At 46.1% G+C, this 25,489-nt stretch overlaps 1 protein-coding gene across 10 annotated transcripts in view; it reads right to left on the reverse strand.

The window, feature by feature from the left end:
• The window catches only part of ARHGEF9 (Cdc42 guanine nucleotide exchange factor 9), a 235,122-nt gene that overhangs the window by 141,502 nt on the left and 68,131 nt on the right, over positions 1–25,489 (reverse strand). Inside the window, exon 1 of one of the 10 annotated variants that reach the window (XM_076347477.1) lies at positions 4,863–4,962. The exons of the other annotated variants lie outside the window; for them this stretch is intronic. The gene's annotated coding sequence lies outside the window, so the exon portion shown is untranslated. Of the gene's footprint in view, positions 1–4,862; positions 4,963–25,489 lie in introns of those variants that run through there. 10 annotated transcript variants of the gene reach the window in all.

The following is a 25,489-nucleotide window of genomic DNA, read 5'->3' on the forward strand; positions in this document are numbered from 1 at the left end:
TTTCCAGACATCCCCGATGAATCATCAGGACATATCTCGGGAGACAGAGAAGCTATCAGCATGTCCGTTATCCAGCAGGTAGGAACCGGGGCACAGAGCCATGGTTTGCACATGGGACTAGAGCCAGGCCTCCTCCTAGCCACTCTTGGGATTGGCACAAGGGCAATCGTCAGCATAAATCAGGGGTATTTATCCAAACATTTTTATTTACCATAACATCCACTCTTTCTTAACCTGAACGTTTTTTGTGTACTCTTATAGCAATGCTAGTAGGAGGCTATAATTGAAAGATTAAAGAAGCCCCAAACTGAGAGTGAAATGGAAAACAGAACAGAAACTATGTGGGTGAGAAAAATCCCACAAAGAAATGCATTTGGTAGCACTGACTTAAAGGTTTGGGAGCCCTATGGCATTGCAGCACACACAAAATTCTCCAGTGCATGCAGAGCTCATTCAACCCAAGTATCAACCTCCAGTGACAACAGATCCCAGGATGAACAGAAACAAACTTGCAGTAAGCTACTCTTTCATGGAAAAAGGCCTTCCTTGCTGACGCTGCAGGGTACGGAGATGACAGACCAAACAGCACCCTCTGCGGGACACCCAAACCGTTTGGCAGGTCACTGTGGCTTCCCCGGGTGCTTCACTGCAACATGCTCCATCAGCCGTGAGCCGAGTGCTCTCTGTTCCCTTTGATGTCTGTGGGAGTTTAGGGTGCTCTGGGCCTCTTAAGTCCCATTTTTCCCTAATGCCTGGATACTACTGCAAGATCCTTTTTCCATCCCGGCCTGGCCTGGCTTCTCCCCCCCAAGTGCGTTTGCTTATCCAAACTTTCAAAAATGAAAATCGGACCAAAACTGCTTTCTTCCACTTCTCTTCTTCCAACGTCACACTGAGCTTTTTAGGATTATGGAGTGCAAAGAGTCTTTGTACTTTAAATATCCCGTGATTTCCAGACTGGCAAGTGGAGAAGAATTGGTAAGGAAAAATGTAAGAAAGTTTTCTGGCTGCTGAACTGCCCTGCTCATGAACATAGAATCATAGAATCATGGAATGGTTTGGGTTGGAAGGGACCTTTAGAGGTCATCTAGTCCAACCCCCCTGCCGTGGGCAAGGCCATCTTCAACTAGATCAGGTTGCTCAGAGCCCCGTCCAGCCTGACCTGGAATGTTTCCAGGGATGGGGCACCTCCACCACTTGCAGTATTTGGCCCTTTTATTCACTGAATTCCTTTTCAACATATTTTAAGTTGTGATGATTTACAATAGCTTACTTTTTGTTTATGACAGCAATGTAAAGTATCAACAGATTGATTTTTAAATATTTGAACAACAAGCACTGTAAAAATATGGCTATATATGCCTGTAAAAAGAAAAAAAAAGACTGGGACTCTGTATCTGTTGAAGCTAATGGCTGCACTCGCTTTGACTTTCACAGGCACAACATAAAGCCCAGAATTAGACCCTGTGTGAGGAAATACCAAGGAAGATGCATGCTTGTCTTTCCTGTAACATAGCCAAAGGCTTGGGGAAAAACTCTGCCCTTGTCAGATAAAAAACTATTCCAGAAAAGGCTGTATTATGGCATGATTTAAACCAACTCATTTGGTTATCATGCTGGATCAATATTCTCTGTAAAGAATGCCTAACCCAATAATCATCGTACTTGCAATGCCGATCAGACGTGTAGATTTATTCTCATCACTACCAGTGACAATTAGTTTCATCTTTCTGGGTTAGAAACAGATACTAGCAGAGTTTAGCAACTTCGTACCAATGAAGCATGTAAAATACCCTCATGGGATGCTAGCATAATTGGCAAAAGATTAATTGTTTAAAAAACAGAAAGCAGCACATGCAAAGGAGGAAAAAAAGAAGCCCCGACAGCTTAATATTATGGCATAACAGCTAGGTTTAAGGGGCTGATTTAGAAATAAAGAGCCACCTGCCATGAGAACAAAAGGTACTATCACTTGTAAAATATTAGTGACATGCTTCTTAGAGATGACTGACTCTGAAAGGGAGCGGGTCTGATTCTTTAACCCAACCCAGTGCTGAGAACGATAGAAAACAGCTAGAAATCGGTGCTGTGCAGAACTTCTGAGAAATCAGTCTAAAATCCAGGTTTAGAGCAACGTGCCTGAGCAGAACAAACTCCAGGGATGCTATCCAAAATAAATTTCTATTGCTGTTCTTTAGTAGATACACAGAAAATAATATCAGAGTAAAAAAAGACAGCTGAAAATTCATAATAGAGGCTCAGCGCTCATGAAAATTGGTCCAGCGTTGCTCTAGATGAAAGGCGAAGGTTCTTCACCGTATGGTAGGCAGCTTAATGTGTGTGAATGGATCAGCCAACCTTCGCCTAGGAGTAAACTGAGCCATTTTATATTTCTGTAGCACATTTCAGCCGGTAGACTGAGAGGATAATATTCACACTGACTTGCTGAAATGCAGCTACTTCAGGTGCGGAATAACTCATTTGTTTAGCAGAGTACAACAATATGATTCAACGTTTTAAGTACTAAAAATTAAAGTAACTTACCGATGGGAACAGCAGGCAAAATCTGCATTAGATGGAATATAGCTATCTGTATTGGCATTTGGCCAGGACATCTGGACCAATACGCCTTGTCTTGCAAAAAGAGAGCAGAATTTGTACGGACCAAGCGTCACCAGGACCTTGGCTTCGCAGCGCAGCCGTACGAGCGCTCCCAGCAGCCCAGCACCTCCAAGCGCAGGAGCGCTGTTGGCCCGTCGAATCCCTTGGACCACAGCCACCCGTCCCCGGGGAACCAGGCTCCTCGCTCGCAAGCGACTGCGAAGATCTCTGTTGGATTCATCTTATTTGGTTCAGTTTTACTTTGTTGTTTTGTAATCATTTTTTACCTTATTTTCAGATGATCTAGAGATACATGGAGTATCTTCAAATACTGCTGAGGTTGTTAAACTGCTGTATAAAATACAGAAACCACAGCCCTCTCTATTAGAGCCCTCCCTATTAGAAGGAGCAATATTGGGAAATTCCTGGGTAGAACCTGCTTCAAAATCAATCACTGGAGTTTCACTTTCCCCAAAAAATATTTTGAATTACAGGCTATTCAGCAACCACTATAGTTTCTCTCTAAGAGAAGGCAAAGATCAGACTAATCAGAACAAAATAACAAAGTCTCCCTTATTGCCAGCAGCAAGAAAAAAAGCTGGAAAGATAAGAGGGCAAGAAAGTGTCAAGTCTTGTGCTACGTGAATTAGAAAAGCAGTTTGCCCTGCACCACATCCCCTCCCCTCCCCACCAGAGCTCAGCAGTCACCCGGGAGGAAAGGAAAAAGGATGAAAGAGCCACATCCAGCTTTCCATCACCACTTTTCTTTCAGCGTAGTAATCTCTGAAAATGTAAATCGGCAAATGGGTGAAAGGCGATTTGTGTTGCTTAGACACCGGCGGAGAGGGGAAAAGTGCTACGCTGGCGTGCATGCGGGGAGGTGCGGGGACAGGGTGGCAGAGGGGAAGGAAAAGCCTGGGTGCTCAGAGGGTGGGAGGAGGCAGCAAAACCCCCAAACTGTTGCTGGGTGGTAGACAAGCCTTACACAGGACCCTAAACAAATCTGCTATCTGCCGCAGGCTGCTGTCTACACCCCCACACTACGCTTCCAGCGCCGGCTTCAGAGTCTTTCAGAAGCATAAACCATTAAGCTCCTGTTTGTGTAAGTATCTTAGAGGGGATGGAGGGCAGGAGCAAGCTGCACAGGGTGTCACGGAGCTGGCGGCAGGGCATCAGGAGAGAACAGGCAGTGATTTCTGCGCTGGCTCCAAAATCATCCCCGCTGCCAGTAACATCTGCCGGGTGCCCCCAACGGAGCCGAAACGCAGGGGCTGAGCCAGGTGACGCCAGCAGCCCGCGCAGCCCGCTGCTGCCAGCCACCCAGAGCAGGTCTATGCCATGAGACCAGCCTGGAGGGATGGCCCGAGGCTCCCCCCAGGATGGAAAACACCCAGGGAAGGGCAAAACAAAAAAACCCTGCAAAACCCAGCCCAGCGCAGAGAGGGGAAAGCAGGGGGAAATGCCATTGCAAAGCAAAGCTGTACGAGGAGGGAGAGCTGGGGAAGAGGAGGAGTGTCTCAGTAACAACCACATCTATTCACGGGGAAGTTTCTGAACGAGAAACGGAGACCCTTGCCGAGATGGGGGAACTTCCCCGCTTTTCCTCCTGGCAGATACAGCCCCTCAGAGCTGTACTCCAGGCACAGTGGGGGCATCTGCAAATTAGCAGTATTTATTATTATTATTATTATTAAGCAGAGCTGTCACTGTTTAAACCGCTCTTCTGAAGCCTCTACACTTCAGAGGAGTGTTTTACAGTCTGATGCAAGCGAAAGCAGGGACGCTCCGGCTCAGCAGCAAATTCAGGCTCCCCCTGCACCGCAACTCATCATCCACAGAAGGGGCAGATCTGACAGGTCCCAGTGGCGGTTAACGCTGCCGACAGCCAGCATCCCTGTTCAGTACTCCCGTCCTTCCAGTCCTCTCCCCCAGCTGTTACACCACACACCCCACATGCGAGCACCTGGAAAATCTTTTGCTTTCCCCCACAAAGCCACCAGTTCCCCCTACCGAAACCCACCTCCCCAGCCCCTGCCAGGCGCCGCTCCCCCCCTCCCACGCCCCAACGCATGCACACCCTCCTTCCTTTCTTTTAATTTCTTCTTTTGCTCAGCAGTTTGGCAATGCAGAGTCCATAAAATGGCTACAGAGTGATCAATGGTTTCAAGGACAGGGAGTAAAGGAGGAGTCAGGAGATAGGACGGAGGCTTATTTCCCCATCAAAGTACTGCAATAAGAGGAAAAGAAAAAGACATAGCTACCTGAACTCACCATTCCTGATCCATCCCTTAGCCACTGCATCTTGCTTCTGATGATGTCCTTATTATCAGGGAGGGGAAAAAAAAAAAAAAAATCCCTACTGCCTGGCGAGAGCTGGCAGGAAAAAAAAAGAAGACCCCCACCCCCACCCTAGCCTGGAGCTTTCAGTCAGACATCCCTCAGCCCGGCAATCCCGTGCCTGCCAAGAGCACGTTATTAGCAGCCTCTTCACTACCTGGGATTGTAGTTATTTATTTCAGTCACAGACCGAGGGATTTGAGGAGAGGGGGATGTCCTTTTTTTCCCTTGCCATGCTTTGAAACTCTGCAGGAGGGGCATGGAGGGGATGGAGGGGGGACCTACAAGAACTTTGGGAGAGTCCCTGCAGGCGCTCAGCACCCCTGCCCTCCTGCCGGTGGCCGGTCACCCTTGCCCTCGGCACTACGGGACTCCCAAATCTGCAGAGCCAGCACACGCCTCCACGCTCAGCAAGGGGCTGGGGATTTTGCTGACGTTTGAAGGGCAGCAAGTTCTCACTCTGCTCTCCGCATGCAGAATAAGTCCCCTTCCCACCAAAAGAAAACCTCTCAGCCCAGAAAAGTGCTTGCGCCTACCCAGGGTTATCCTCCCCCTGGCACCCACGCTCTGCTCCCCGCTAAAGGTTTTAATCCCCCTGCCCCCTCCCCTTGCTTTTTCCTGACTTTCTGGTCAGAGCAAGGAAACGACAGCCCCCTGCACAGTTAGAAAAGACACTCATTAAGCGTTCATCATCAATACAGCCACCCACCACGCCGGGGTAGATGAGATCAGTCTGTCTGGCGCTGGTTAGGAGAGGCGGCGACAGCATATGGGATGTGCACAGCCAACTGGTAACAGGATTGAACCCTCCCAGTTCCTCCAGCTGGGACACGTACGTCAACATGGTTCTCCCCATTTTACGGAGGAGACGTGGAGATCGAAAGGAGTTGGCCAAGGCCATTCAAAGAGGCTGCTGCGCTGCTGCCGCAGCTCTCTGCCCGTCCTCCTGGAGCTGACTGCCCACAGGAAGGGGCAGCCCATCGCAAGGACTGACACACACCTGAATACAGTCGGAACACCCCACCAATATTCCTGGTATCTCCTCTCTGGCAGCTGAGGAAGTCTGCAGCTAGCTTCAGAGGCAGGAGAGGGCAGGTACAAATCGTGGAGACAATGTGAGGAAATGGCTGACATCCTGCTCTGGGTACAGAAGCCCACAGCCAGGATATACATACACCAGGTACGCTGGATATACTGCATCCATATACAACATACACTGCAAAACCTGCAGAGAAGCTACAATCTCCTCTATTACATTTGCAGAGGATTTAGGGTTGTGTTTGAATGGGGTTTTTTTCCATGCACTCCTGCCTCAAGGGCAGAAGGGCATTTGAATCTCCTGCTCCTGACCTCTGGAGGAGTCAACGTTTTTCCTGCAGCTGGAGATTTTGAGTCAGGAAACAACACGCAGCTCCTCGTGACTGCCACTTTCTGCCAGTCCTGCGCCATTCAGCAGGATGCGTGAGAGATCAGAGCCTAGGTGTCTTCACTTATTTATTTAATTAGGACAGAACAAAATTACAGGCAAGAGTGAAGGGATGCTGCCCAGCATCTTTGCATCGCTTGGGCCCCATGTAGCCTGCTCTAGTTCCATCAAGCCATATTCCATCACCTTTTATATAGGCACTGACAGCCATCATTATTCCCAGAGATGGCTGACAAAAGAGAGAGTCAGGAGGCAAATGCTTATAGACATCCAAACTCTGGAATTCTGCCTAAGTTTCCTACATTAAGTGACAGAAACCCCAGGTAAGTTATTTACATCCAAAGGAGGACTCTGGTCTGAAAATCCCATCTCTGAAAACCGTTCTGGAACGTACGTGTTGTCAGTCTGGGTCTGCTCCTCACCTTCCTCCCCAGGGAAAGCCCAATCTCCTATTGCATGATACAGCGATGGCCACGTCTTTGTGCAGCCCTGGTTTTCACAGAACTCATAGGGACATCATCTGTTCGGGATGTCAGTCAGATCCAGTGCAACTTCACCAACTGATTCAAAAGCCGTAGGTGTTGGGGAGAGCTGGGACAGAAGAACTGACAGACAGACAGACATCCTGAATGCACGGGCATGGTTTCCTTCAGAAAATTGGACTAAAAATAAAAGCCATGATCAGGTTATCTGTAATTGAAGGGTAAATGTTTTTTCTACAAGGAAATATTAAAAGAGAAATCTGCATTATTGTCAAGCACACACACAAATAATACAAGAAAGACCCTCTTAAGCACAAGATCATCTTTAAAACACACACTGCATCATCTCAGTAACTCCACTACAGTCAAAGTTACACCCATCTTAACCTTGGCAGTGCAAACGGAGGGAGAAGTTGTCTGGCACATCCCACCCTGTTGCTCTAATTGGTAAAGTGGATCTGGAGGAGGAGGAGGACAATTTTTGTTGAGGCTTGTTACGCACAAGCAAAAATTATACCTGTTTCTCTCCTCCTGTTGTCAGCTGTTGATTAGGCCTGTCAATAAGGCTAATATTCCACTGTTTCACTTCCCATCCCTTGTTTACGCTAAGCTGATTTGAGAAGTAAACCAAAGATTGCCAGGTTAATTCTTGCTCCCTGCGAAGGTGACAAAAGGCAACAAGGACCAGAGATTACCCAAATCCCTGAATCGGCATCAGCCTGCACACATATCCAATCTTGCCCAGATCAGTGGGGCAGCGATTCTCTCTGGCACATGCAATCTCAGAAAGAACCCAGCTGCGTTTCCCCTGCCAAGAAAATGCACCTCTGTTGCCTCACTCTCTATGCAAAGCATTTTGCAGCCAGCCAGCGGGCAGGGGACCAAACCCAGAGCCCCTGCCAGAGCAGAGGGCGCAATAGGAAGAGCCACCTGCGAGCTTCTCCACTGGAGCAACCCCACAACGGAGGAAAGTACCTGCTACCTGCCTTTCAGGAAAGGGCACCGTGTCTTGGCTCCTCTGTCGGACGTTAGAGTAGGGACGTTGCAACCGGGCGCACATGAATGCAGTGGGTAGCCCTACCAGCACACACCGGACGTGTGGTATTTCAAACAACACACCAGAGCTGTGAGTCACGCAGCGCGCTATGGAGTGGTGCTATGGGCACTGCACTGGTAGTAAAATCCATATTGCCTAAGGGGAAACCGAGGCAACTTTAAGTGTGTAGTATTTGGGCACAGAGTTTGCACTGCAGGCTCCTGCCCTGTGATTTAGCTTACAAAAAATGTGATTTCTATTACCAATGATAGTGACTAATTCAATATTGCTTGAAATAATTTGAGGAAAGCCCTCTATTTCCAGAAAGGCACTGAAGACGTAGGCAATAGAAGAAGGTCCTTTTAGCTATCCCTTCCCCACCACTCCATCGGCCATGGAAGGTGGGGATGCGTCACAGCCACACGTCAGTGCATTCGGAGTACTTCTGCAGAGGCTCACCGCAGCTGGCGGTCTGCCAGCGCTGCCGCGGAGTCCCCAGAGGTAACTCACACACCTGAGACAACACAAAGCAGCGCCAAGTCCCGCTGCGGAGGCAGAGAGTAGATTTTGCTTAGGTGAGCAGAGCGGGTCCTTGGTTTGTCCGGGGGATTGCTCCAGAATAAGTCCCCTGTTAGAACGCATACATTTCTCGTTGATAACACAATGTCCCACTCATTCTCAGCAGAACTGCGGTCTGGTAACATTTCACCTGTCACATACTCTAAAAGTCTCTTTCCCGACAGAATAAGGACCAAAACCAGCTGGTACGTTTCAGCCTCTGACAGCTGCCTCTGGATCCCTGTTGCCTGCACAATTCCTTTTACCACACTCTCGGTCTGGATCAACCAACTTTGGGATAATCCAGCCACTTGGTCTAAATCTGTACAGACTAATAAAACTTCTTGCAGCGTGGAGCATCCTTCCAACCCCACAAGGGCTGGGGGGAAACTGCTCCCAGCCCACCGCTGGATCACGCTTTCACACTCAGCCCTGAAATTCTCCACAGCCGAGCACCTGACCTGCATCCCCAGACCGCACGCCCTGTGCCTCCAGCCTGCGTGGACCATCCCACGCATCTCCATATGCAGTAGCTGGCTACAGACAAGGTATTGCCAAATCACAGGTACCTCTTCCCTTTGCCAGTCCAGTCCAGTTTGGGGTCTGCGGCTGACTGCCAAGTGACTGATATTCATAATGTGTAATAACCTCACAGGTGAGCAGGGGTGGGAAGGCAGGGACGAGGTTTACCTGGAAACTGCTCTGTAGTAGCAGTTGTGACTGATATAAGGACTGTAACTGTTATATTAATGCCACTTTTCCATGTGTAATTTTTTTCTCCTAATTCCTTACAGCTGGAGAGTGATTCAAAAGCAAAGCAAATGGGTGCGAGCAGAAGGACCCTTACTATCACATCGCACTGCTGAAAAAGCAAAAAGTAATCTCCATCCTTGTACCTCATCCAATACATCTGAAGTCATGTAAGTGACACACATGAGACTTTAACGACATTCCCACTGCAATCTGCTGTCCGATCCAATATATTCAGACACCCACCCTGCTCTCCCCCCGTTACATACTATTAGGCTGCGGTATCGCAGGGCAGTTTTTGGGTGCAGATCCCTAGTCTGAGACAGATCCAAAACACAACACTGGGATCCCAAACTTGATAGTTAATTTTCTTGCAACCTGCGAGAGCAGTAAAGGAAGCACAGCAGCATTACAGGATTTTACCTGCCACTAATCTCTTTTCTTCACTATATTATATTACCACATCACCACCGAAATCTCCTTTAGATCTTCAAGGCTTCCTTTCTTTAATCCCACTGTAAGAATACTGCTATAAACCACTTCCGAATGTGGAAACTTTTTCCAAGATGCTTCTCTCCCTCCCCTGCTGCTGCCTTCGCAAGGGGATTTCCCTTCCTTTGCTTTTCACCCGCTGCCTCCTTCCTCCCCAACTACAACGTTCACTGGAGGCACTGGAGAACACCCCCCAGCGAACGCCTCCCCATCAGAATTCCAGCCCTGAATTGCCTCATTCAAGTGGGAGCCTGACAGTGCTCTTTGGAGAGCCCTGTCACACAATGGTTATTTCATTGCTGCAGAAGGCAGACGTTCTTCATTACATACTAGAGAGCACAAATATGTTCTTGCAGCCATTGTCTCTATTGAACTGTAAAGAAAAGGCACCAAATCCTACAGGTTAATTATTGGGAAAGGAGGGGAATTTGTCTAACCTCTACTAGGCATTATCCAGCCTGGCTTTATAAACCAATCAGCCACGCTACACAGCTATGAAACACGTACCTTCCTTCAGGAGAAAACCCCAAACCCTATGGAATACTTTCATAATGGCCCAGTGCCTCTCAGATTAGCACAGCAATAACACAGTGCTTCGGGCTCTTGCAAAGTATTATTGTTATTTATGGTACATTACAAGATTGTTTGTTTGTTCTTTAATAGGAGATGACATATTCAGAAGCTCCAGAAAAAAGTGTCCTCCTGAACTAACTCTGACACAAAGAGAGTTTTAGTCATAAATTATAGGACTTGAACAAGTGCATAAAAATCATTTGCTCTGATGTAAGCGATCGGGATCTTGCTGTTTACCACAGAAAGGGAAAAAGATTATTATCTCCCTCTTGCAGCTGCAGACCAGGGGCATAAGGTCTTCCCCTGACTTGCCCAAGGTTACACATCAAAACAGTGGCAGGGACAGACAGGGGAGCCCAAACTTGTCCCTCTCTGCTCCAAACCACTTCTCCAGTCCAGATCAGCTATGTGTATGTACGCTCTATATGCTGGCACAAACTAGAGTTATTTCTAATTTAATTATGCATGTCTGGCATTAATTATTCGGCATATTTATATTTAGCAGCCACAGTGCAAACAGACACCAGTCTATCTCCAGGCAGAGGTGCGTATCACACACAGCTTGCTCCTACGGTAAAGGAGGTACATGATGGAATGGGCCACAGCCACACCGTCCACAGACTCTCCTCAAAGGCCTTTTTGTTTGATTTTACTAACAAAATGACAGCTCCAATTTTTGAGAGGATGAAAACAAACTATAACTTTTATGAAAGCCCTGGTGGAAAACCACAGTTTGGAAACCTGTTTTTAAAAAGCAATTTTTTTAAATAAAGTAAATTATTCGGTTCACAGCACAAGATCTCCCAGACACACAGACGTTCCTCGCGCCCCTCTCCATGCTGTCCTGCGGGATGGCCGGGGCGAGCTGCAGCCCGGCCCCTGGGAAGGCAGCAAAACACGCAAGTCCCGTACCTGCCTCCCTTCCAGAACCGCTCCTTTGCCAAGTTGCCTCCACGGTTTGCATCTTGTTTACTATTCCTTTTTCCTTGTCACCCCCGTCTGACTGACAAGACGACTCATGCCTCAGCCCATTTGATTTGCTAATACCTTTCAACTTTTTCCAACAGTGGCATTTTTAAAACTCCCACACCCGCCTTAATTAAACCATGGCAGTCTGTTGCCAAGGAACGCGCTCTGTTGCTAAGACCTCTGCTTCAGAGGCGAAAATTAATAACCTGCAGTCAAATTAAACTCTTAGGGTGATGAGGAAAGCACCCCAGTTCAGATCCCCAAGCCCATTAAAAGTCTCTCCAGCAGCCAAGTCTTCTTTATGTCCATCTGTTACTAGCACTGTCCTAGTTCTGCTTATTCAGGGAAAATCCTATGGAGATTAAAAAAAGGAATAAAACTAAATTTAAAAAAGAAAGGGCTTTCCAAGTAGCACAATGCTCGTATATAAATCCATTTCGTTTGTGTACTTAGAGAGAGATCTGCAGCCAAAAAAAGAATTTTTTTTTTTAAAACCTAGAGCTTAATATTACTATTCATAAGAAGATCTACAGGGAAACAATAGATGCTCCCCCAGGTCATGCATTTTAAAGTCAGAAGGGACTGGTAAAGCCCTATACTCTGCAACCGCACTCCTCCCTCTTGCCTGGAGGGATGTTCCCTTGCAGGATCCAGGGACAGAGCCTGCGGGGCCCACAGCATGGCCATACCTCATGGCCTAGGGGCTCTTACAGCCCTCCCCTGTCACAACGTCGAAAGCTAGATTCACACTTGAGCTCCTGTCTGTCCCCTCTCCCCACCCAAAGTCAGTGGGGATCCTATTGGAGCTGGGTGCCTTCAGACAAGGCATCCCAACCTGGTCCTACACCCACAAATATACACTAAACCCTGGAACAGAAATGTTTTTCCTCCCATTGAGATATCTGCACCTGCAGAAACCACAGCGGTGAGATGGCACGGTGTGATCCAGCCAAGGCAGAGCTCCCACTGAAGTCCACGGGATTACTGCTTGAATAACAATTTTACAGCTTGGCTCTCAATAAACAAAGCTGTTGCACAGAAGGCAAGTAGATTGGTCTCCCAAGACCTCGCATCTCCATCAGGTAGGTGAAGGCTTAACGAGCAGGTCATATTTATAAGGTTATGGCCACAGTTAATCAAAATGCACAGAGTGATGCAGAGCAGTCTTTCATATTCACTCGTCGCTCTTCTACCTCTATTATTTAATACAAGCTGTGACCTGTGGCCCTGGATGCTGAGCTTAAGCAACTCAGTTCGCAGCCGTGTTTTCACAGCTTCAGTTGGTCTGAGTTACAAGTACGCAGTAAGAGACCCTTAGCCAAGCAAGGTGTGCAGAGAGGAGCACACACCAGAGTAGGGAGGGCTCCTGGAGCAGCCCAACCTCAGCCCTACAAGTACGGGATGTCCAGTGATGGACACGCAGGACAACCAGGAGTGTTTTGACAGTCTTCTCTAGGATGATGTATATTTAGTCCTTACACGCACATTTTTCTAATGTCCCTGGGTCGGGTCAATCTCAGGGTTTCTAGTGCCTTCCTGCACATTTCCCTCTCTGCTCTCTCATGCCTGCCATCAGCTGTGCCAGCCAGGGCACAGCTGGGCAAGTGAAACAGGCAGGGAAAGGAGCAGCTGGGACCAGCCCCAACCTCACCAGGAGAGCTTCTTGTGCTGGAGCATCATCTGCAGCTCCAATCAGCATAAGGAAACCTCTTTGCTGAGTCCCTCTATTAACTGGAACTATTGACTTTCAGAGTCAGGAAAATTACCCAGAGAGACGCTCTCCTTCAATACTTCAAGCCACTAAAGCACCATGAGGTTTCCCTTCTGAGAGAGCGCTGCCTTGAGTCACCCACTCTCTCGCTTCCCCACCCACAGAGGGATGTAAATTCACCTGATAAATAGTACTGCAGACCGAAGGTTGCAGCCCTTCAAACCCACTGAGCGTGCTGCTTTCATCCCAGGCTACTTTTCAAGACCCCTCCAAGTCCCACAGCCCCCCTCATCAGACTTTCATTGACACAGCCAGTCCACAGGTCTTCCCCACTGAGCTCAATCTGCAAAAGAAAGTTTTACTCTTGTTTCATTTTGAGAAATACACAAAATTCACTTTCTGACACTGCCTTTATTAAAACTTCCACCCTTGTTCCCTCCCCTAAACCTACAATTCCTTGCTAGTGTCCTTTGAAATTGTTAAAGCTCATCTGCCTACAATAATTACTAACTCAATGGTTTAATTCCAAATGAAATGAGATCCCTCTTGGGCTTGTTTTATTATTGCAGAGGAAACAGGCCATAGGCTCAAAGAGTCTCTGGCTTGCCAGGAAGAAAGCAGTAGGAAGAGGTATTGCTCTCCTGCTGTTCCCATGTCTTTCATTTCTGCATTGCCACGCTGTATGTTACGCCGTATCAGTGCAGCGGGGTGTGCAGTAACATAAGGAGACAGGCAGATCCAGGAGGAGCCAAAGGTTTCCCCATGGAAGCCATTTCACAGCAGGGATGCTCAACAGCAAATACAGGGTGTAAAACATGGACAAGGATCATCTAACATCTTCCAGAGCATTTACAATTTTAGGTCATAAACCAATGGAAGTCTACAGAGGTCAAATCTCAGGAGCAGTTACAAAACTGCGGTCAAACAAAGGGGTTAAAACCAGCTATAGTACTGCCTGGAAAGCCTTTCCTGTAGAAAAGCAATTCCTTTATTAAACGCATATCCCCGCATTCATACGAAGCCATAAATATGTAGCATTCTCTCCCTCTAGTGGCTGGAGGCTTGGAAATTAAGAGGATGGAAAATGACCCTGCAGTTCCTAGAAACAAATGGAGTTGTCCCAATGTGTCTGTCCCCCAAAACCCCCAGGGAGCCAGCAATCCCCCCAGCAGGTACTAAGCCCAGAAAAGGTATTGAATCCTTTGCCATAGTCACTCCCCATCAGCACTATGCAGAATAGGATGCAACGAGCTGGTATCTAAAATTCAGCCTGCTTTCACTAGTGGCCTACGGGTTATTGCACCAGTCACTACCCACATGTTTTGCCTGCGTGCGTTTGTTTTTCTTCTCCACAATGTTCCACTTTATGAGACTAGTACTTGTTAATGCACCATTGCCAAGAACACACAAGAACTGCCGCATACTTATTCTCACCCCATCATCCCACACCAGTCAGTCTGCCAGGTCTGCTCACACCTTATCATGTCAGTGTGCTTGTAGTAAAGCACGAGGCATAAAAAAAAGTCACCCTGAGATGGTCTGACCGCACAAAGAGAGCGCTAGTGAGACAAACCAAGTGTATAACTTGAGATGATATAATACGAAAAGCTCCACAATAAACTGTTCCTGAATATACTTATCTTAGTGTTAGTATTGCTCAAGGATTTTAAAGTTCACAAAATACCGAGCTCTGTACCACACCTTAGATTCCCAGATTTGGTTACGTGGCTTCTCTACTTAGAGGAGTGCTGGGACTTGTTTTCACGTAAGCCTTCCGCCACCTAACCCATCCTCTAAGGATAATTAGCATGGTATATGACCTTCATTTTAAATAAATGTAGCATTGTGTAGAAGGACAGCGTTCTTGGAAGGAAGACAACGCGGCAATACCAGTTCAAGACAGCTCCTTTCCACTAACTGCAATACAACTTCACCATTTCATTTATTTTAGCTAAAAAGTCACACTCAATAACAGACATCATTACATCAGCACAAAATATATGTGTGCGGGTATGAATGCTGGATGAATATTCTCAACAACAGCAAAAATGTTCTTATAAAAGGCTAGGGGAAAAGGAAGAAAGAAGCGAGGGATGCTATCCAAGTGAGTTGGTGGTTTTGATTCAAAGATAACACTCGCAAATATTCTTTGCAGTGTTTCCAGGCTTGCATGCCAATCAGAAGCACATCTGAGTCTTTTCAACAGCCTTGGGAAAAGAGGGTAAGTTTGAAGTGGGAAGGTCTCAAGCTTTGCACAGATTTGCACAACCAGGAAAAAAACATCCAGAAGGAAAACCTGTTTTGAACTGGCCTGGGAAAGGTGAATAGAGCTCCCCACAACCCCTCTGGCGTTCCGGCTGTTATCTCAGCCACTTCTCTCCCGTTGCCCCTAAGGAGATGTGACAAGCCTGGCAGGGCCTGTTGCGAGATCAGTCTCGTCGTATGACCATAATCATTTAAGTGCTGGTTTTTGAAGAAGTGGAGGCAAACCAGAATACATTCACCCAAGCAGATGCCTGTAAGAACCAATGAGGCAGGCAGATGTTAAAAAACACATTTATGCCAAAATCCCATTAAACAATATTTAATCCAAATCCCATTAAACTGCCTCGGCCTTTTCCTGCATCTCCTTCCCAGCTACTCATGATTCATGAGAGTCAGGTCCACCCGTTGCCTTCCAAAACTGTCCTTTGCCATTTGGTACTTTGATTGGCAGTGAGGCTTATAATTAGGTCCCAAATGCGCCACAACATCACTGCAGAGTACAAGGGATTACAGAGAGGTAAAGACTTTAAGAGCCCATGTGATGTGAAGTCAGAACACCATCTATTGCCTTCTGGAGTGCTAAATATACCCATATTTTACTATATACTTGTCTACTTAGCTATCTCAAGAGCAGTCTGTATCAGTCCCTAAAGAAGGCAGTTTGCTATTTATATATAACATGCTTAGCAATTTTTGTCACTAAAGTTGCATCGATGTATTCTACATGGGGCATTTCATCCTTATAAACTTCAACACGGGAAAAATCTACGCTACAAACTAATCTTCACAGGTTCTTAGAAAGGGATGTTGTCAGGCGGGATGAGTGTCTTAAAGCCTCCGAGAGTGTCATTCTTGCTAACTGACAATTTTAACAATGCTTAGAATATGGCATGAGAAATAAGTTACACAGGCAGCCATTGAAAATTTTCCTGTATTCCATCTACAAGAATGGTAGATGTGTTCTACCCTAGATTTTCACAAAATAAAGATGTACATAAAGTCCCTCAAGAAAGAAGTATGCAAGATTACTTGCATAAGCCAGGCAAGTCTGCAAGATCATCTTCTCAAATTTTTCCCCAAATCTAAAGCTTCTGGAAACACGACAAGCAGACACATTGACTCACATGGCTAAAGACAATCACTGAGACTCCTTAAAAACTCAACTGTGAAAAAACAAGATCGAATCAAAGGCACAGTGCTAAAATAAACGCTGGGTGCGTGGCCTTTGCTTGCTTAAACTCTCTGCCAGACGGGACCTATAATGGCATTTGAAATACATGACATGCACAAGACTGTTCAACCAAGCTGCACCGGAGGCTATAAATGCAGCCAGAAAACTCCTCTTGAGTGTGCTGAACCAAGCAGTCTGCTTGGCATTTACCACCTGGATCTTGCTGGGGTATTTTTTTTGAAGGGGGTGGGTTTCAAATGTACAGGATTGTTTATAAAACACAATTTTTCTTAATTAAGCCATGTTGTGAAAATATAAAAATAGCCTTTTGGGGATAGCAGACTAACTGTAGAGGCATCACAAAAATATTCCTGTGTGAAGTGAAAAGGTGTGAAATACATGTTCTTAAAAAGAAATGTGTGGCTTACGCTTTACTCTGCTTCCACTATGCAGCCATATGTTGGCTGCTGTGTTCTATTAATAAACTCGGTGCTTTGCCATTATCCCACTTTGTGTCTGCATAAGCACGACCGGTGCACAATTTTGGGCACATAAATACCTAATGCTGATACCTTCAGTGGATAGTGACGCTCAGGTGTCAGTTCTGCCATAAAAAGAATTTAATTAAGTCTCCTGCAAACCGCTCTATTAAGAACAGGCTGATCCCATGCCATTCACAAATAGAAAGAATGGGGGGGGCTTCCTCTGCGTCTCTGACTGACTCCGTAATCTCTCACTGATATATGGGCCTTTTCATTATAAAGACACATAAAACCATACAGAATTTCCTCCAGCTTTGAATCGCAGCCACATCTTGGGTAGAACGTCCCAGCTCCCAGTCGGCACAAAGCAACGTGAACACAGAAAGTAACAGCGTACCTGAGAGATGCACCTCATTGGCAAACAGCAGCTAATGACTCACATATTAGGCACTGCATAATTACTTAAGCAATTTCTTCTTTCAAAGTAGAACGTCCACGTTACATGGTAGCTCACTGCTGAAGTTTCTGGCACAAAGATGCCTTCACTTACAGCTGTATAACCTTAGTTACTTTGGTCGTGCATCAAAAATGTCAGCCAGTGGATCACTATTACACATGAACTCAGTAGGCAAATAGGTTTTGCAAAACTTTTGTATGTTCTTTCGGACTAACTGTATTTAACAGATGCCTTCAGAGCACTCTGTGACATACCCAGGCTAGTTATCGACTCGCCAAATGGGAAGCGGAGATGCATCAGCGAGGAGCTCTTTGCTGCCTGCCTGCAGATATGAAGTGGAATTTCACACGGGAACAGCTCAAAAACACTGACCACACACCTAGTTTAAAGCTAGTTCGAGCGCGTGCTGTAGTCCCGGTGAACGTATTCTCCCAAGGGTGGCAAAACCTTGTGTCACTGGGAGTAGTGTTACCTATTTACACAATGTCTGGGGCTGTGACCTAGTTTTCTCTAAATATATGGATACTCTTTACATGGAGATAAAATGCGTATTGCTTGAAGTCATTACAGGATGATATAAATTGCTAGTTATTGGTTGATAACTTTTTCTTGGTGGTGAAACAATCAGCCTCTTCATGTCCAGTCACTACACATGTTGGAGAGAATATGACCTACTACAAAAGGTGGGGAATTTAACAGAGACATTGATATGCCATGAGAGCCCTGCGTGCGCGCTTGGTTTCTGGGGGACACAAGAGATATTTGATCCTTTCTTGGATGAAGTATACTGAATAACTTTGATTTCCCTCCTGTTCTCTCTGAAAATGACAGCACATTTGTCCCAAGCAGCACCAGCAAGGGCAGAATGCTGTCATAGCATCCTTCTAATCACATTTCTCATGACCAAGCGACATGACTTTTTCCTAGACTAGAAACAGAATAGTTATCTTCTACAAGGAGAGAAATTTTGTTTAATCTGAAGAGGAAAGAGTGAGTTGACTTTTCCAACTCAAAATAAAGTAGATGGTTCTTTAGCCATGTTCTGATTACACCAGCAACTCTAATGATGCTCAGGTTTAGTTGGTTGCGTTTCCTCCAAAACATTTCCCTAGTTTTTTGACCTTGCAAAACTTTACTGGAAACCAAAGAAAAATTGGATTTTGGCAGAGTCCCAGAATTGCTGCTCATTGCAGAACATTTTTGTTAAATGATTTGCTTTGATACCTACAGTTCCAGCTGGAAACCAGAAAACCATTTTGCTGAGCACTTCAGCAACAGGAAGGCCACATTTTCAGGAGGGACCGAGCACTGAGTGATTATGCATCAGGAGTCTTACCTTTTCTCCAAGGTCCCCAGCAGTAATCTAGACTTTCCCCTCTGACTTTGAAGTTTTAAAAGAAAAAACAATGGGAAACCTCTTTCAAAAGTCAATTAAATCCACAACAAAACAGCAACAAAAAAATGGAATAAGCACTTCTTGCCCTGGATGCATCGCATTCAGAATAGCAAGCCTGGATTTGACATATTTAGGCACCACAGTATATCTGCTCAATCTTTCTGGTCTGCCAGTTGTTGTTCCATTCATAGCTCGCACTCTTTCATTTCTTACATGATGCTCAGGCTCTATTTTCTGATGCTACATAAACCTCCTATTATCATTTTGGCCCTGGTGGCTATGAAAACTGCATGAAGAGAGAAAATAGCTCATTATAATCTCTCCCTTCCCGAGTTTTTTCTTTTCTTTTTTTTTCCCCCCATATTTCTTGTATTTCAACGTTATTTTTAACATTTAATAACAGCTCTGGTCCCCCATCCCGGATGGGGCCAACTCCTGCGATACCCCAGGCATTCTCTGCTCCCACTGGCTTCGAGCCTACATAAAACAGACTGAGCAATAGGGCTGAGATTTAGCAGCTCTTAAGTATTCACTTTTTTGTGATATTCTTAATGCTGAATCTTGTAAGACCTCAAATCATTTTACACTCATTTACAGGAATTATATACAACATTCACTTTCACTGAAATGGAGCTAGTTGTTGAAGGCAGCCATTATTTGACAGCCCACAGAAATACCGTACGATAGATTAAGCCCCAAAGTAAAGAACACTCAAATGTTGAGTGTTGGCACATTGTACCACAGCCATCATGGAGCTGATCAGAAAATCGTGGCTTCTGCACAAAATGCTCACAGATATTAAAACAGGCTTAGGTTGTGGAGGGGTTTTGTCTGGGTTTGGGTTTTTTTTTTTTAAACAAGCTTTCTGAAGAAAATTTTCAGTTTCAGCTAAAACGTAAAAGCTAAGTATGTCGACAGAGGCACTTGATTATGGTTCAGAGCCTTAGAACTTTCTGATTTTTCTTATTTGAGCCTTCACCCTCAGAAAGAAGGGAAAAACTTCCAGGGAGCAGAACGAACACAAAAATTCGTTGTAAATCTAGTTTTCTGACCAAAAACCACAATCTCAATGGAAAATATTCAAGCAGCCCTTAATGAAACTGTTCAGCGTAAGCCTGGGTGCACACTGGTCCATCACTGCTTGTTAGTCATGCTGAATAAACAGGAGAAAATTAAGAGGGGAAATGTCTTATTGGACACTGCAGTCCTACTGGCTCCAACAGGAGTTTTACGTTTGGATTTATTGCAAAACCCCAAAATGTTATACTGCTGTTGTGCTCATTCAGTGGCTCTCGGTTTAACGCTACAGGATGGGCAATGGTGCCAGCAGGGACGTTCTCTGGGGGAACGCGCATGAGCAGGACTCAGAAATCCCTGGCAATCGCACATAGCTCTGCAATTAGCACGTGGGAGCCTCCTGCTGGCCCCATTTCTCTTGGAGGTCTCAAGTAACTCAACCAAGCCTAGATGCACCACAGGAGTGCAAGGGAAATTGGAAACTAGTCCCTTCTCGACTATCCTGGATGCAATGAGCAATCCTGCTCTGCTCCTGTCTACAGCCCTGGCAGGGATGAGGCAGTGCCCCGCAGCGCTGCCACCAGGGAGCTGCTATTCGCTGCAAACACCCTTAATTTCAAAACCTTTCCTCGAGCACAAGGATGAGAGCCCGCCAGGCTGAGAAACAATGAAGTCCAGCAAGCTTTGGCAGCCCTGCAGTTTCTTCACTGGGAAGCAGCTCCTCCTGCAAGCTTTCCCTATAAAGCGTACAGGTTTTAGTAATACCTTCAAATATTTACTGAGCTGATTGACAAGGAGTTATCCTTGGTTATCACGGGAGGACTGTGGGTCTGGCCTGCCTGGGGAAGCCAAGGTACACTGCAAAAGCTCCATAAGAAACCGCTAATGCTCTATGACTAGCACTGTTAGTGAGCACGTTGGTAGGAATAACAGGGCAATTTGTTCTTGATGAAATGACTTTTTTTTTTTTGTCCACTTGCTTTATTTGTTCCCTCAAGGAGCTTAGTGCTTTCTTGAGTTTAGGAAGACTATTAAACCCTGAAAAATCAGTGTACGTGAAGCCCGCTGGAAAGCCACCTCTGGTATGTTCATACAGTACACTACATTGATTATGTTGCACACGCAGTCTTTCAGCACAGTAAATTGCTTCTCCCTGAAAGCTCTTCTCCCACTGAGTCTGCTAATTGTTTCTGCTTTTACAAGTTATTAGTGAATTTAGAGTTGGGTATAGATGCTGGTTTAATCACCCTTGAGACTCCAAAACAGGTATCGGATAAGCACTAGCAACAGAAGCCTTACTGCACCATTCATTAAACATGACTTTGAGAGACCACCCCCCCCAAAAAGAGGAAAGCATCGGTCTGTTCCTCATCCTTCCATGACACCGCCATAATAAGGCCAACTTCTGCCCCAAGGCAGGACCTCATCCAGCTCCTCCTGAGAGCAAACCAGCTCCTCACTGACATGAGCACGCCGTGTACAGTGCTCCTGGACATGGAGATGGATAAGTCTGTGCCCTCAAAGCACTTTCAGTTACCATCTGTGCAGATATTGGTACCTGGGCAATTGGACAGGAGGCACTACACTCCCCAACACAGAGGTGTTGCCAAAAAGGCCCAGTTCCCTGTTGGCTTTCCCTCCTCACCAGCAAGTTGGGCAGGACAGACAATAATTTAGAATGAACCTGTTTCTCAGCACAAGCCACCTGAGCCTTCTGTGCCACCCGTGCCACCCCCACTTATCATTTCCAAGAATAAATCACCATTTCTTCACCCTTTTAGAAGCACATTTTTCTTTAGCAGCATGGTGATCAACACACCCCATTCCCCACCTGCCCAAGCTGCAGCAATCGTGTGACACCAAGCTGGAAGCTGCTATAGTGCTATACACTATTTTCTTTATAGTGTATAGTGGGAAGACCCGACTTTGATTGCTCGTCTAGACTTGCTCTCTCTCCAAAGCCATTCAGCAAAAGCTGAACATTTAGTGTCAAGCTTCAATGTCACAGAAGCGCTTTCAGGCTGAAAGCATGTCCCACAGTATCCTTCCAGACTCTGAGCCAAGCTTTGGGAATCCCAAATCATCCCTGGGCTCTCACTGCTTCTCTCACTCTTATCTGTCTTCTCAAGCTGCTCTTTCAGAGACGAGAGACGCTGTTCCTTCTAACAAGGCACATTCTAACAAATCAACAAATACTTTTCCTTCAGCAAGGCTCTTGCTCTTATTCCCAGATGTGCATTCATGTGCATCTCCCGCCTGCTTTGGAAATCCCATTTGGAATGGCACACCAGAACATTTTTAAGACTCATGAACTGATATGGTGGGAGGCAGAGAATTAAAAAGAAAGCTGCCTGAATGTCTTTGAGATGATGAAACAGCAGGACAAATACCCCCAAATGCAAAAATTTCTCCAGTTCAAACAGTAATTGAAAAATATTTAATAGTTCCTTCACGCCTGGTCTAAAATAAGAAGTGCCCTGAGAAGGCATGACCGTGCAAAATGTTCCCTCCCACAATTCTCTGAAGTATCCTCTAAAAAGCTAACACCATGCGAATCTGAATGCAGCCTCTGTGCCATGGGCGATGCCAACTGCCACTGGGAACCAGAGTGGGCCGTCCCCACGCAGTGACTCAAAGCAGTGGTTCTCAGTTGGATTAGCTGAGAAACCTCAGGCAGATGAGCAGAGAGGTGCTTCCAACCATCCAGACCTCTGGAGAGCCAGCAGCAAGGTCAGGAGCCAGAGAAGGGATATGAACTCTCACACTTCTTCCACGCTAACTGTCAGCTCTTCTGTATGAGGATGTAAGTCAACGTGAAAAGCATTCCATCCCACAGACGTCTCCCCGTAAGCACCCGGCACGGGGCACTGTCAGCAAAAGGGTGCTGCGGGAAGCTGGCTGTGGTTTGCCCGTTTTGCTCACACAGTAAACGACAGCATTTCTGAAAAGGAAGGCTTTAACTTTTAAAACCAGCCTCCGCTTTCTACAGAAGTAATTTCATTTAAATACAGCCACAGTGTCCTTCTATTCCAGAAAGCCAAATGTAGGCGAAACTCAGCCTGAAATGCCGTGCCAACATGACGAAAACCTATGCAAGTTTGAAGCAGCAGCAGGCTGTGGTTTAGCTATCAGGCGAGCATGGGGAGGACGAGAAAGACTATCCACCAGTTTTCTGCTGAGTACAAGGCTCAGACGCCTCTTGAAGGAGAATCCCACATTGCAAAGAAACCACCTTAATTTCAAACCAAAGGGGCTCTAAAAAGTGTCACGTCTTTCACTTCAAATTATTTTTCCATACTTCAGTGATTTCTAAAGATCTGCACTGCTGAAGAGTGAACTCGTTTCATTTTTAACCCTGAAACTGGAGCACTGGCTATCCGCATGCTGTGCTCCCTCCAAGCGGTGCCTCAGGACAGGGCGCAGGCACCCTCTCGCAGCGCTGAGCGCCCAAAGCAACGGCAGCAAAGAGCAGGTTTCTTGGCAAGACCAGGTGCATGCCAGAGAAAGGAGTCTCCAACTGGCAAACATTAGCCAATCTCCCAAAATGTGCAGTAAGAGGTGAAGAATGATTCTCAGACGTTTGCACACACACACACCCCCCCAAGATGATTGCAAATCTGTAAAGTACCTCATCATTCAGGGGGGGAAAGGCAAGAGAAGAAGGGTTTACTGAATCAGGCCCTTGGGGGTGTATTGTACCAACATTTCCTTCATGCATAGTATTAGCAGCCATATTCCTAAAAATCAAGGCACTGCTACATTCTTACACAGAAAGGAAAGCAGGTAAACAAAGGAACATGTGCGGGCATTTTCCTCCGCTAGTCACGTCTTTCATCTGCCCACCCTGAGCTAAGTTCAATTAGTTTTTTTTTTAATAGCAAATAATTAATTCAACCAAACTGACTAAAAGTTAAAATTACATACAAAGCATGAAAGCCACAAAATGCTTTCCAAATACACTTTTGCCCTCTCATTTTGCTTTGCATTTAGTCTCTCGTGTATGGATTAAGCCCATCTCACTGCGTTCGCTATTGAAATTAGACTGCCAGATCCTTGGAGCAAGCGCAGGGCCTCTTTCAAACGGCCAAAGATTTTGTGGCATTTAGCTAGATGGTTTTGGTATTCGCGGCATTACGGCCAATCCAGTAAAGCAGACTTCAAAGTATTCAACACTTAAAATCAAACACGTGCTTTAGAGCTTTTGGGGTTTGGGGCCTGTGTAGTAAATGTAACGCTAATGCTGACAATACACTTCAATTACTGATATGTGAAGATATACTGCTAACATCAAGAGAACTGATGCCAGCACAACAAGTGCAAGGAAATAATTAGCATTTAATATTTCATCAAAATGTTTAATTTTTAAACACTGAAGTTGTCAGGGTTTTTTTTAATTATTAGTTTTAATTATTTTTCTGGTTTTACAGCATCTTTGAGAATTTCTCTCAGTGCCTCAGGTGGCTCCGATGCCAACTGCTCACCAGATGATGCCACACGTGTTTTTCAAGATGGCTGCTATCAGCAAGCTACTCGGAAAAGGCTTTTTAATTAAAAACTCTGGTCCTGACCACCACTTATTTTTTATTCATGAGGAGAAGCATCTTCCCCTGAGCTTACACACTCCCAGGAGAGACCAAGCCCTTCTTCCAGGTGTCTCAAGGCGGTGATGAGGGGGATGTGGCTCTTCCACACCTGACCTGGCCTTCACTGACACTTTGGGGTTGATGCGTCTCCGCAAATGGGCAGCGGTTACCTAAACATTCAAGCACCGTTGCCAGCAAAGAAGCACCCTGATGGACCACACAGCCAGCCCGGGTGCAGAGACATGCCCAGCCCATGTCCCTCCCAGCCCGGGTGCTCCGGTCCCACCAGTCCCTCTGCGACCAAGGGCAGCCCCAGCCTCACCCCATCAGCTCTGGGGAAAGCAAGTCCGACATCATGCCTTGCTTTCCTTCCCTTAACCCAAGGACAACCCGTCCCTCCTTCCAACACAGAGGTTGCCATGTCTTTCTCCACCTCACCAATGGCCAGAGGAAGGCAGAGGCAAAGCACCGCTTGCTCCTCTCACTCCCCAGCACCATCACAGCTTTGGGAGAACGAAGCAGAGTTGATTTTGACCTGTGCCTCACTGACAGAATCACCAGCTAAAGGCTTTTTTTAACTGGTGATGTTAAAATGTAGAAGGAGCACACTCGTCTGCTGGGTCCCAGGTGGAGTTGCAGCGTGGCAGTTGGAAGGACCATCCTTTCCCTGTAATAACAGCAACATTGCTATGGATGTCACTCAGGGAGTAAACATGAACCTCTGCAATCCATTTTCACACTCGCTTCTCCGTCTCTAATCTAGCCTTAAGCATCCTGAATACAATGGGATGCGAAGCATTAGGACAAGACACACTGTCAAATCCTGGATAAATATCCTGCCAAAATCCTGACTTTTAGAATCAAGCCTCTAACTGAAACCATCTCAGGACCTGCTTTTTTACAGCAAAACAAGGCAAGCATGTTCCATGACTATCTGTATCATGCCCGGGGAAGGCACAGAAAGTAACTCCCAAACAGTCTGTCGCTAAGATTAAATACATCGCTGAATATTTTTAATCCCTCTCATGCTGCCGCTTCCATAACCACGTATTTCAATGCCTCCCCACACCAAGGGCTGGTGATGTAAGAGCTCATCAGGGTTTTCAGAGCCAACTGTACAGATCAGTCATCAGTTCACCTGGAAACAAGGACATTCAATCAGATTTTTGTTTTCCCAGCTTCT

Source organism: Aptenodytes patagonicus, chromosome 9, assembly GCF_965638725.1.
Source record: "Aptenodytes patagonicus chromosome 9, bAptPat1.pri.cur, whole genome shotgun sequence".
NCBI lineage: Eukaryota > Metazoa > Chordata > Aves > Sphenisciformes > Spheniscidae > Aptenodytes > Aptenodytes patagonicus.